Source organism: Hemicordylus capensis, chromosome 3 (assembly GCF_027244095.1).
Source record: "Hemicordylus capensis ecotype Gifberg chromosome 3, rHemCap1.1.pri, whole genome shotgun sequence".
In the NCBI taxonomy this organism is placed as follows: Eukaryota; Metazoa; Chordata; class Lepidosauria; order Squamata; family Cordylidae; genus Hemicordylus; species Hemicordylus capensis.
Window position 1 is genome coordinate 233,593,785 of NC_069659.1, and position 13,121 is coordinate 233,606,905.

General features: G+C 46.4%; 1 protein-coding gene across 2 annotated transcripts in view; it reads right to left on the minus strand.

Annotated features, from left to right (window-relative positions):
- CDH23 (cadherin related 23) overlaps positions 1-12,422 on the minus strand; it is an 846,530-nt gene extending 834,108 nt beyond the window's left edge. Inside the window, exon 1 of one of the 2 annotated variants that reach the window (XR_008320257.1) lies at positions 12,096-12,422. The gene's annotated coding sequence lies outside the window, so the exon portion shown is untranslated. The remainder of the gene's footprint in view (positions 1-12,095) is intronic. The other variant, XM_053312564.1, reaches the window with a different exon arrangement.
- Between the last annotated feature and the right edge of the window lie 699 nt (positions 12,423-13,121).

The window sequence follows — 13,121 nt, forward strand, 5'->3', positions numbered from 1 at the left end:
CCTCTCCATTCCAGAGATCAACCAAGGCGTCGACAGGGTCACCAGCTCTGGACACTGGAAACTCCCCGAGGGCCGTCTGGAATCCAAGCGGATCCATAAGCCTCCGGGGGCGGACCATCTTAATCGGCCCACCACCCCTGCAGAGGGCAGACGGAGCAGTCAAACTAAACCCTACCAGGTGATGATCTGTCCATGACAAGGGAGTGGTCTCAAATTCCCCCACCTCCAGATCATTTATTTCCCGGTCGGCAAAAACCAGATCCAGAGTGTGTCCCGCCACGTGGGTAGGGCCCGATACCAATTGAGACAGGCCCATGGTTGCCATGGAGGCCATGAAATCCTGAGCCGCACCCACTAGGGGGGCCTCAGCGTGGACATTGAAATCCCCCAAAACAATAAGCCTGGAGGAACCCAAAGCCACCTCCGAGACCACCCCCGCCAGCTCAGGTAGGGAGACTGAAGTGCAGCGGGGTGGTCGGTACACCAGCAGAATCCCCAGCCTATCTCGGAGGCCCACCCTCAAGGACAAACACTCGAAATTCTGAGATTGCCTGACCGGGCACCTGGAAACGGGGAGGGTCTCTCGAAAGATGACTGCAACGCCTCCTCCCCGACCCTCGAGGCGGGGCTGCTGCACGATCTGGAAACCTGGAGGACAAAGCTGAGAGAGACTGACCCCGCCCAGCGCATCCAACCAGGTCTCCGTCACACATACCAGGTCAGCACGCTCATCCACAATCAGATCGTGGATGAGAGATGTTTTTGCGTTAACTGACCTGGCATTCAGCAGCAGCACCCTAATCCTCGAAGGAGTGTTCCCAGAGCTCCCTAGGGTCAGAGGGTTGGGAGAAGGGCCGGAAAAAGGAACAGGCCTCAATTGCCTGGACCGATTTCCCCAGCAACGGCCCGCCCAACTCCCACCGCCATACCTCCCTCTGCCCGCTACCTGTGATATTGCCGCCCCCGCTCCAGACCCACTTTTTTGCTCCCCCAGACACATCTCCCCATACTAACCCAACACGGCTTCTTGGCTTAATTAAAAACAAAACAAAACCAGGCTTGCGTAGTCTCCTGCTGACTTCTTAATTGTGAGAAGATGGCTCTTCAGGGCGGAAGGAGAGAGATCTTCTGGTCCTCAGGCAGCTTGCCCCACGGCAGAGAGCCACAAGGACGAGAGCCCTTGTGCTCTCGCCCTTCGGCTCGCGCCAAGAGGCTCGCGCCCTTGGGCTAGCCTGCCCTATATAGCAGCAGCAGCAGCCAAAGCCCCAGCAGCAGCCCAAGGAGATGTTACACACACCTGAGGAAAGGTGGGGCAGGGGCAAAGACAGCAGTCAGTCAGTGCCCCACCCAAGCTGTTCTCCTTCTGTCTTCCTCCCCCAGGCCCTTGGGCTAGCCTGCCCTATATAGCAGCAGCAGCAGCCAAGAGCCAGTGGTGGTCCCCATTTCATTGTAAAGCCAAGAGCCAGTGGTGGTCCCCATCAACCCCGAGTGCAACTCCCTGCCTAATTGTTTATTGGGCCTATGTGAAGCTTCTACTGAAGCTGAATACTCACCAGGGTTTCTCAACCTTGGGCCCCCAGATGTTGTTGGACTACAACTCCCAGAATCCCCAGCCACAAAGGCCATGTCTGAGGATTCTGGGAGTTGTGGTCTGACAACTTCTGGGGGCCCAAGGTTGAGAAACCCTGCTCTACACAATCCACCTGGCACCATGTGGAGACAACCATTCCCACCGTGCAGTGCTGTACTTTCCCCAACACTGGTGGGGCTCCCTTAAAAGAAATGGAATCTTCTTGAACCCCTGCACCATCTTGAAAAGTGTTCATGGAGTACTGAGAAGCATAGCCCTTCCCAACATATTCCCCACAGAGTTCTTAAGAGAAGATCATGTGTCTTTTAAGGGGTCCTCCCATCACTAAATGTGTTGTACAGGTCAGCACAGTGGGAAATGGCTCTCACATTCAAAGTATTTTGCCAAAGTGGCCCATGCTTGAAAAATAGTGAAGATCACTGGTTCAAGAGATCCTCAGCTTCTCTGGCACCAAATAGAAAGGAAAAGTAGAGATAGATGTAATCAGCATACTAATGACACTGTACTTTACATCCTTGGACAATCTCTTCCAGTGGTTTAATGTAGATGTTACACAGCATGGGGAACAAGATAGAATCCTGTTGGACCCCAGGATTCCAAGTTACAAGCAGTAGTTCCCCAGCACCACCTTAGGGGACCGATCCAACAGGTAGGAGTGGAACCCATCCTTGTATTCTATGGCAAGGATGGGAGCCACCGATTTGTAGTGGCTCCCCAAGTAAGAGTGGAGCCACTATAAATTGGTACCCCCTCCACATCCTTGCCAGGTGGCCCAGAAGAATACCATGGTTAGTGCTATTGAAAGTTACTGCCTGAACAGTCCAGCAGAACAACCAAGACACATCCCTATGTCTACCAAGTTAGTTCCCATCCCCAAACCTGGTCTAAGCCTTAAAAAAACACAGACCAAACCACTTTGGAACAAGTACATCAAGATCACGGCACACATTGTTTAAACAGATACAATTTAGAATTCCCATTACATATAATAATTTGCATCATTTGTGGGCATCATTTGTAGAGCCATGTTATAGCCTATAGCACTGGCTATATCTCTTCATGCAATCCTCCACCTAACTCCAAATAGGTTTCCATACACCAAAGTTTTGTGCAACTTGAAAGCTTGCTGTTTTACCACTATGGTTCAGCAAAAGATGTAATCTGTTGTGGATCTCATGTCTTTTAACAGCTAGACTAGATATATTAATAGTTTCATCCTAAACATGTTTCCTCAGAAGTAAAACCCACTGACTTTACTTGTATTTACCAAGAAGCTAGTATGCTTAGGACTGCAACTTCAAGAGTACCAGCTTCAAGTAAGCAGCAATATATTTGTGCCTATCAGGGGTGGAGAGGTGAGAGCAAATCAGCAGACAAGTAAGGAAATAATTAGCAGTCTGCTTTGTCAGGGCCAGAACCACAACCCATCTGGCTTCACATATCAAGTTCCTAAATGCGGAGGCTCAGACACAACAGCAAGCTGCTAGGCCAAGAAAGAGAAGATCTTTTTTCTACCTGTAAGCCAATCATATTTAGCCAAACAGCAAAAATTTGAGGTTCCAGCCACCATACCCAAAGATTTGGGGTGATGATCAAATGAGAAGAGTTTAAGCATTAACTCAGAATGAAGATAAAAAATTCAAACACATGCTTAAAAATATATAATGAGATAGCTGTATTACAAGATTTCTATAAGATCGTCACATTTTAGTTTGGAACATTTAGTTCCAACTCATCACATTTGGAACATTTAGTTCCAACTCATATTCCATAACTAGGATCCTTGGGGCAACTACTGAGTAGCCTCTCTCTTCCAAGCTTTCACCAAATAGAAGAACTCACCTCTCTGTGCACCCTTGCTTTGTAAACTGGGGGGGAAAGTGGTATTGTTAAGAAGGCACTCTTAGTCAAACTCTTGGACAGTAAAGCAACATAGGAAAGAAGGACTGAGGCAATTTGAGCTTAACCAGGACAGTAGTCTACTAAGCATACACATTTGTTTCCTCTCTCTACCATCTCTGCCCTTCTGCCAGGGCTAGAGAGGTGCAAACATTTTCCCAAACTCCTGCACAGTAGGAATCAGCTTGAGTGCAAATTCCATCTAAACATTTGAGGAGCTCCCCACTAATTTTACTGAACTCCCCCATGCCAAAACAAATAACCCATATCCCTCCCCCTCCAAAGTGTCTTTCCTATCCCCCTCAAAAATTTAAGTGAAGAGTTGCTCAAGTATTTCCACTGTCTTCATGCCTGGGTTTCAGAAAAGGGAGACATAAATCACTAAATAAGCTTCCATGGTCCCATTCAGCAAAAAATATTATCCTATAAAAATATCCTATAAGCTTAAGATGTGCAAAACAACATGATACAGTTTACTTGTTTAAAGTTAGTTCACTTGCACACATACCCAGAGGTATGGAGCCAGGACCTAAAGGCCTTTGAAGAACCTCGCCCCCCACCGTCCACCCCACTGCAAGTTAAGCATAATCTACACACACACGCATACATTGTGGTACACACAGTATTTACCAACATGTGAGTTCTTGATGGCCCAAACAGCAACTGAACTCACAAGAATGTAAGAATATAAAACAGGAATATTTGTGCAAATATGGATTAGCAGAAACATTTCAACCCAGAAATTAACATATTCCCATCCCACATATTTCTTTCCCCACTCCTGCCTCTGTCTCTATTGCAGAGGTCAAGCTCGGTGCCCAGCACAGGTCACAGTCATGCTTGGCTGCCCGGCACATTGTGGACTGGCAGCGTGGCAACCACACCACCTGGGACAGACTAAAGAGGATTTGGGGGGCCCCAGGGGGTGTGGAGGGCCTGGACTTCAGCCCAGATGTCCAGGGGTAAGCGTGCCTCTGCAGCACACCTTCCATCTAGTTCTGAAAAGATCAGTTTGCTTGCCATCAGTGTATCTTTTCAACCATGCAACATAAGTCCACTAACAGATGTTCACTTATGATCCAAAGGACATTAAGCTGAAAATTGAGCCCTTTGGGAGAGCAATACAGGTTTTACATGCTATTGCTAGTAACTAGAGTTGTTGTCCTTTCTTTCTCCCCACCCATTGCAATTTTTAAGTGAACCGGTGGGGAAATGGTCAGGTAACTGCCACAAGGGAGCATGCTTAGTAAACATGCTCTCCCCCTCCACCAGCATGAAGCAAAGACCAATTCAGATGTCTGTTTTTGGCAGTTCCATCCTGTGTCTGATCCCTGTTTCACTCAAAGGTACAGATGCAGACTGAATAAGTACTTCAGATTTGAATATCACATTATCCAGCCCTTTTAAATCCTCCAAGCCTTCTTGCTTACAAAGGATGTCAGATGAAGCACTTTGGGCAGCAGAGAGCATCATCCGATCATGGCATGATCAACCTCATAAATGACCAGCCATGACATTTTTTTCATTTGCCTACACTCAGTTTGTTGGGAATTCTCTCTGGTAAGAGAAACCCTTTTTCATTATAGCAGAGTGCACAGAGGCACCATTAGGCATGTGTGTATGCTAAGAGTAAAGTAACTTGGAGCCAGTTCATAGATTCAAATCAATATAAATGGTATTTATTAGAGAACTCCATTCTAGATAGGAAAGTGAGGAGTTATCTAGCTAGCTAGCTGTAAGCAGATGGATTCTGCATCTCTGCACACATGGTGCAGGGGAGAGGAGCTTGTATGTTGCAAGGTAGAAGGAACAGGAAGAGGAGAGGGGAGAGAGGAAGTGCAAAGCAGGAAGGAAGGAAGTTAGTCCCTGAGAGTAGCAATCTACATTCCAAAGGGATAGTGTCAGAGCAGTAGAGAAGGGATGACCAATGTCTTGACCCCCTAGCCCTCTGACTCACTAAACTGTCCTCCTATGTCATTGAGACAAGAGACAGTGCAAAGTCCTTCACTTCCAACACAGTTTTTGTAATGGGACATTCCTAACTGAATGAGGCATCTTTTTAAAGAGGTGATTCTCTTTATTTATCAGCGGGAGAGCAACTGACCTTATCCAACCCCAGCACAACAGTACTGTTGCTGGTGTCTAACTTAGGGGTTGTTGTGTTTTTTTAGATTGTGAGCCCTTTGGGGACAGGGAGCCATTTTTATTTATTTATTTTTATGTAAACTGCTTTGGGAACTTTTGATGAAAAGCGGTATATAAATATTTGTTTTATTCACTTGGAAGGATATCTCACACCAATGATATTTTGATTGGGCACCATGTTACCAGGACACACACAGGACAGGGTACTGGTGGTCTGAACAGATGACTTGGGGTGGTCCAAAATATCTATTTAAATCCCAGTTTCTTTTTGCAGGCGCAGCTTTCAATTTAATATGCAACTATGAGGTAACGTCAGACTTGAATCAGCAAAGCTCTCTTCCTCTACCAGCTGGGGAAAGTGACTGCACACGCAGGTGAGGTAGGTGGACTCTCTAGGAATCCTTCTACAACATGGCACTGTATAGCAGTAGTAGTAAGTACAAGAAGGTTCTCCACCCTTTTGATATTTTCCCCCTTTGGGCTGAGAAATAGATTAAAGCAATATTTTCGGCTTCAATGAGAAGATGATGAGGGCAGGGCAAATATGCAAGTGTGTGCTGTTTGCACTGTTACTGGCACTGGCTTTGTGGAGCTGTTTGTAAAGATAAAGTGTGCCGTCGAGTTGGTGTCGACTCCTGGTGACCACAAAGCCCTATGGTTGTCTTTGGTAGAATACAGGAAGAGTTTACCATTGGCATCTGCTGCACAGTATGAGATGATATCTTTTAGCATCTTCCTATATCTCTGCTGCCCGATATATGTGTTTCCCATAGTCTGGGAAACATACCAACAGGGATTTGAAGCATGCTACCTCTTGCTCGCTAGGCAAGTCATTTTACCACTGCACCATTAGGTGGCTTGGAGTTGTACACAGTCAGTTATATAATGCTTTTCAACCCAGTTAAATTGGTTATATGGGAAACTACTATGACATTACTAACACATAAATATATACTGAGCCTTCAACATCACCCCTCCTGCCCAAATGTAAATAATCTGTGATCCTATAAAGACAAGTATATACACCTGCCATATTTGTCCTTCTGCATTTCCTCTTTTCACCCCAGTGTTTAATTCCACCCCCATATGATAAACCACTTGGACACCACTGAAGGAACAACTTACCACTGAGACAGAAGCCCACCTGTATTCACCCAACCTTTTGCCACTGAAATAGAGTTATTCTCATTTAGATTAGCAAAGTTTATATTAGCAAAGTTTATGGCTACAGTTTAGATTAGCAAAGTTTGTAACTATAGCTGGGATTAGAAACATAATATAACATAATGTAACAATATCCATAAATGGTCCCTGTGGATTGGCAAAACTCATAGGGGGTTCTGTTAAATGAGACTGTTTCAGAATCAAACAAAACTGTGCACTTGTTTACACAATACTAAATTGGTCAAATCTATCTGAAGAATCACATTCTGAAAATTATTCCAGAATTGCACTTTGCAATCACTTTCTCCTCCCCTTAGTCCAGGATAGCTGCTTAAAAGCAACATAGATAACCTCAAGATCCCCATTCCCTTTCCTGCTTTGAACTTTCCTTGCCAGCAGTGTTAATCAATCAGTTCAGTCTCTCTCTCTCTCTCTCTCTCTCTCTCTCTCTCTCTCTCTCACACACACACACACACACTCCAGAAGCAAGAACTTCTAGAAAGATAGTTGCATTTGTCTGTAGCAGAAAAAACAAGGACTGTTGTGGCACTAATAGATTTGTAGCATAAACATTAATGGACTGCACTTCATCAGATGTATGAAGTATAATCCTCAGGAGAGAAGTATATTGTGCACACATGGTGGGTGGGTGGGTGGGTGGGTGGGTGGGTGTGTGTGTGTGTGTGTGTGTGTGTGTGTGTGTGTGTGTGTGAGAGAGAGAGAGAGAGAGAGAGAGAGAGAGAGAGAGAGAGATCTCAAGTACAAATCTGACATTGGAAATAGCAATTGTCAGCTACCAGTTCCAGAACATTTCAGCCTTCCAGAATACCCTACTGCAGATCTTAAAGTGACAATTCTTCAACAGAAATTTTTCAAAGGAAACTAAAGCAAAAATCAGTTCCATTAGAATTTGAAAATATCTCTGCTAACCTCAAAGGATTTTTTAATCTCATTTGAATTAATTTAGCACTGCCTAGGAGATTATTACCTATTGTGAATTGTCACCATCTTCACCTTTTATACTTTTAAACTAGTCACTTGACTAGGCCCTTTGCATTACCTGCCATTTGAGACCTCGGTTCCAACTGCCCACCCAACATATGTATGTACCTGCCTACTGAGGATTACATGATTATGAATTTACATTACAAGATTGCATTTGATGAAGTGGACTGTAACCCATGAAATCTTATGCCATCTAGCATATAGCAGTGCCACAAGTCTCTTCCATGGTTTTTGCCTGGAAGAACACTCTCCCTGCAAGGGACTAAGAGAAGCAACATAGATCAAATGTCTTATAATATACACTGTATATGAAGGCCGACGGGAGCTAAAGGGAGAGGCTATGATCCAAAAATCACTTCCTGTGGAATGCGAAGAGAACAGGAAGAAAGAGAGATCACTTGATTGCAGAAGACTACATTATGCCAGTACAGCATGAAGTTTCCACAGTAGCTTGGTGCCAAGGTACTTAGGAGTATGAATCTGGAGCAGGGTTCCTGGTGGACAAATAGTTCTACCAGGTTTGCTGTGCTCATTGTAACTATGAGACTAATTCAGAACACAGAAGGTTATTATGGGCTGCTGCCGTTTGTCAATTAAAACAACCACCACAAAGCAGGAAAGAGGGAAGGTTGGTCAATCTGCTGCTGAACCTGCCAGGCACTTTCTGACACTTGCTACTGTGCCTTCAGAACTTAGTTCTGCCCAGGGGCGTAACTACCATTAGGCAAGGGGAGGCAGCTGCCTGGGGGCCCCCACGCCTCAAGGCCCCCCCCAGAGGCAAGTCACATGTGAAGTGAGTGTGTGTGTATCAGCGAGGGGCCCATTTTAAAATCTTGTCTCTGGGCCCACTCCAGCCTCGTTACACCTCTGGTTCTGCCTTTCCTTGTAACACAATCCAAAGCACGGCTGCATGTGCGACAGTCCTGGAGTAAAGGGACTTCGATTTGTAGTCTGAAGTCCCTCAAGTCCAGGGACACCGAAGCCATATCTGAACTTGATGAGCTCGGAGGTGCTTCCGGAAGCAAGTTAACACTTAGGTTCTCCTTCCAATGCAGCAAGTTCTAGTACCGCAGCTTTCTATTTAGAAGCCTGGAGCAAACAGCTGCACCTGGGCTGGAGAGCACCGTTTTCTGGAACTGAGTGACCTCAAGTGACCGACGGAAGAGCGTGGGGGCGGAGGAGAAGAAACCATGGATAAGCTTAAACAGGGGAATAAGGCAAGCCCTTATTTAGCACACTCACTTGGGTATGAGCCAGACTAACAAACATTTCAAATTAATTGACCCCTGCCAATTGCAGCCCACTATCTGATCCGTGTTTCTAAATCGTCTGCCTGCTGCTCTGTAGAGGCAATCCCAACACTACTAGCACTATACTTTAGGGTGCTTACATTAAATAAACGTCGTTGACATTAATGGAACTTGCTTTCAAAATAGATGTGCATAACTGAACGTTAGGCGCGCAGCATCAACAAAAAACCAGCAGAATTGAGTTTACGACCCCCATTCTCAATAGCCCCAAGGCGGCTAACAAAAAACTTTAAAATCGCTATTAACACAGAAAGTGGGGGTGCTTATCCTTTCCTCGGCAGTTCCTGGGGAAATGACAGTTGGAATAGAGAGCTCTTTTCCAACAGGGAAAGGAGAAGCAGCTCCCTCAGCTGCTCCTTCCTTGGCCCGTGGATAAGGCTAGGCTGCTCACCGCCTCGCCACTATAGCCTTCATGGGAAACAGGAGGTGCAACCTCTCAGTGGCCCTCAGCCTTCTGGGACAGACCGGAACTGGAAAAACTGCAAACCCGAGCACACTCACTAAATTAGGAAGAACAAGTCCCCTTGAAACTCAGTAATTTACTTCCAAGAAAATAAAACTGGGGTGGCCGCGGTGCAGAGTTCCCCATCATTTTACTGAGCTCCCCCTCAAAACCTAATAGCCCATATCTCCTCCCAAAAAGTGTTTTTCTCCCTCCCGCCCCCCCCCCAAAAGAAAATTAAGCGAGGAGCTGCTGCTCACGCTTTCCCTCTGCCTCTACCCGGCTTGCACGGCTGCGATGCTGTGGACCGCCTAACAACACCTGGAAGCGACTGTCGTGCAAAGCGACTTCTTAGCCAGTGAGATCTCGCACCGTCTGATGCCGCTGCCGCCGCCCTTCGAAACACTGTCTACTTGGGGAGGCGATCACCGGCTGCCTTCACACTCTAGTAGTGTAATAAGCAGCCGAGGTCCTTCCAGGGACCGAGCAAGTTTAAGCGGCTTTAAGTGCCTACAAGGCTGGTCGACTGACTGAATCATCCCAGTCTGAATGCCATCATTCATCGTTCCAGGTTTTTGATGTAAGTGTGAGGCAAGGGGCGCTAATAGATGTGTTTCTCTCCAAATCGAAGCTCTTTGAATTGCCAGCTTTTATTCCTCTTCCTTGCAGAGTTCCTGTGCCTTTACCAGGTGGACCTTTCTCCAGTATTGAGATGGAGATATAGGAAAATCTTCACCTGTCGAATTATTTGCGTATTGCACAGACGTTCAATAAGGCACAAGAACTCTGCCAGAAATACATATGTTGACAACCCTGCGTATTCTTTATACTTGCAGTTCAGAGGATCTCCAAATTCCACTCACTTTCTCTTCCAAATCCCATTCCCAGACCTCTAAATGCAGCTCAGTTCCCTTCATTTACTACCTGAAACAGGTGGCCAGGGTTGGGGGGGGGAGATAGCAGTTGCACCTGTGCACCCTGATCCTTACTCAGAAATAAGACCTAGTGAGCTCAAGGAGGCTTACTCCCAAGTATGCACAGGATTACACCCTTGGTATTGGGAAAAGGGTAATAAGACTATCCTTCCTGTCGAGTAACAGTTCTGAACAGAAAGGTTTTGTGTTGTTTTTTAAGCTTAATAAGATATTCGTATTATTTTGCTGTTCAAATAATGTTGTTCTGTTATGTTTCAGTGAGTCCTTCCTTGTCTTTTATTTACGATTCTATTCCAGATTATTAGGGGCTGGTCTTTTTTGAAGACCTTTTAAAAGTTTTTTTATACGAACCTTTAGTCTGACGTTTATAATACTAGGTGGTTGTATGTTGTGCTAGGATTATGGCACACAGTATTTGCACTGTTTTTCTCTGCCGATAATATTTTTGTTCGAATTCTTGTCTTACTATTTGGGGGGGGGGCTTTTATGTTGTGAGCCTGGTTTTTACGTTGAGCAGGCAGAGAGACAACTCAAATACTCAAAAGTCAATTTTAAAAGATGTCTCCGGTGTGTGAGAAGATGATTCTCTCTCTTTGTTAACCCTTGCTTTCTATCTGTCCTCTGGTGGATAAAAAGTGTTTTGGAAAGTGGCAAACGCACTGAAGTGCAGCTTCATCGCATGCATGTTTACTCGGAAGTAAGTCCCCATGAGTTCAAGGGGACTTAGTCGCAGGTGTGCATGAGATTACAGCCTTAGAGCGCTACATGTTTACTCAGAAGCCTTATGCATCGAGTTCAATAGCAGGTGAGGGTGCATAGGACTGCAACCTTAGAATAATAGTGTATATATTCTCAGCTTCCCTTCATGAATAAAGAGTTTGAATAGAGAGATTAAAAACCCGAGCCTTGAAAAATGGGCTACCATCCTATGTAGGAGAAAGCCAGTTTTATAGCCTCATACACACAAAGAACCCTTCTATAGATTTAACTAAAGGTTTATTCAGCAATAACTCCATTTCCTCCTCCTTTCCCTTTCTGACACCACTCTCTACAGGATCCGCACTGGGACAAACATCCACACAGCAAACCAAAAGATTGCTAGATAGAATACAACAAAGCCCATTCAATATAGCGTCGTGTCGTGATTCACTTTCGAGTGGCACACACACGAGATAGTACTAACGGTCTTAATCGAACCAAGCACTTTTTAATCGGAAAAGGAACTTCAAAGAACATCTGCTTAGAATTACAAACACGTGGATTCATTCGTTGCGACGGGCAAATTATTACCCGCCATAAAGCTCTAGACTAGAGCGGGCGGCAAGTGCCAACAAACATCAAAAGAAGCTTCAAGTTCAGAACCTCCCGACACTGACTGAAGTGGGGATGCCACAGTCAGCTGTCGCGAGAACTACTGTCAGGACTGCCTGCGAAGTACTACTTTGCCAGCAAAAGCAGGCTCGTTTCCATGCAAACCACTCCGAGGTTCACATTCGCACACAGTCCCATAATCCAAGAGGGGCAGACTCAAAGTTCTTGCGGAGAGAAAGGGGAGAGCCGCGCAGGGGAGGAGGGGAGAAGAAGGGTTCGGCACTTCGCCTTACCTGGCTGGCGGGCAAGTGGAGTCGTGCAGTAGTTGCCCAGACGGGCTCCGAGAGATGCACGGAGCTAGCAAAGGAAGAATCTTGGGAAGGGAGTGCTTGGCCAGGAACAGCGTCGAGAGTCAGAAAGAGTCTCAAAGTCTCGGGGACTGAAAGCGTAGCTCTTTCACCTTCTCCTGTCCCTTATTCGCCACCCCTGGCAACCCGGCGCCGGTGCTGCCATGGCCCGCCGTCAATAATCCAGCCGCCCTCCTCGGTGCCTTCACGCTCCTCGCCTGAGGAGCCCGAAGCAGAGTGTTGCCTTCCCAACCCCGCGCGCCCCGGAGGAGTCCTGATGGCTCCTCTTCAGAAGCCAGACAACTTTGGGCGCCTCCCCTCCTGAGCGACGGCCGCGCGCAGGGAAGGGGGCGCGGCAGCTCTCTCAAGGTGTGCGGGGAGGGGGGCTCCTAAAGCGCGCGCTCCTGCGCCTGTTGGAGGGAGAAGGAACAAGTAGGTAACGCTTGGCGCGTGCCAGAGCAGAAAACAGCAGCAGCATCGAGCGTCTCATTACCAAGTAATGAATATTTCAGCGCGAGCTAAACAGCCCCCTTGGCTGATGTCACGAGACTTGCTGCTTTGGCGACTCCACCAATCCCCCAAAGAGAAAGCGGGAGCGCAGGACGCAAACCGCGAGTTCATCTGTGGCAAAGAAATGCTCTTGAACGATGTCACAGCTCCCCGGGCGAGCCTTTCCTTGCACGAGCTACCTTTAGTTTTTACCTCAGAAAGCACCGGGAAATAGACGGACACCTGGGTTTTTTAAAACTGTATTGCGATTTCCTTTGTATAGGGGACACATCCCTTCCGCAGGCTTTAAGCGCCCCCTTCCTGCTTTGGGATTATTTATTTATTTATTTATTTATTTATTTATTTAAACCCTCGGGGTTAGTAGAGCGCACTTCTCCACAGGCAGAACAAGAAATGTATTGCTGCTTGCACTATTGCTAGCTATCTCACTTCTCTAAAACCAGGCTCTTTTCCAAAAAGGTG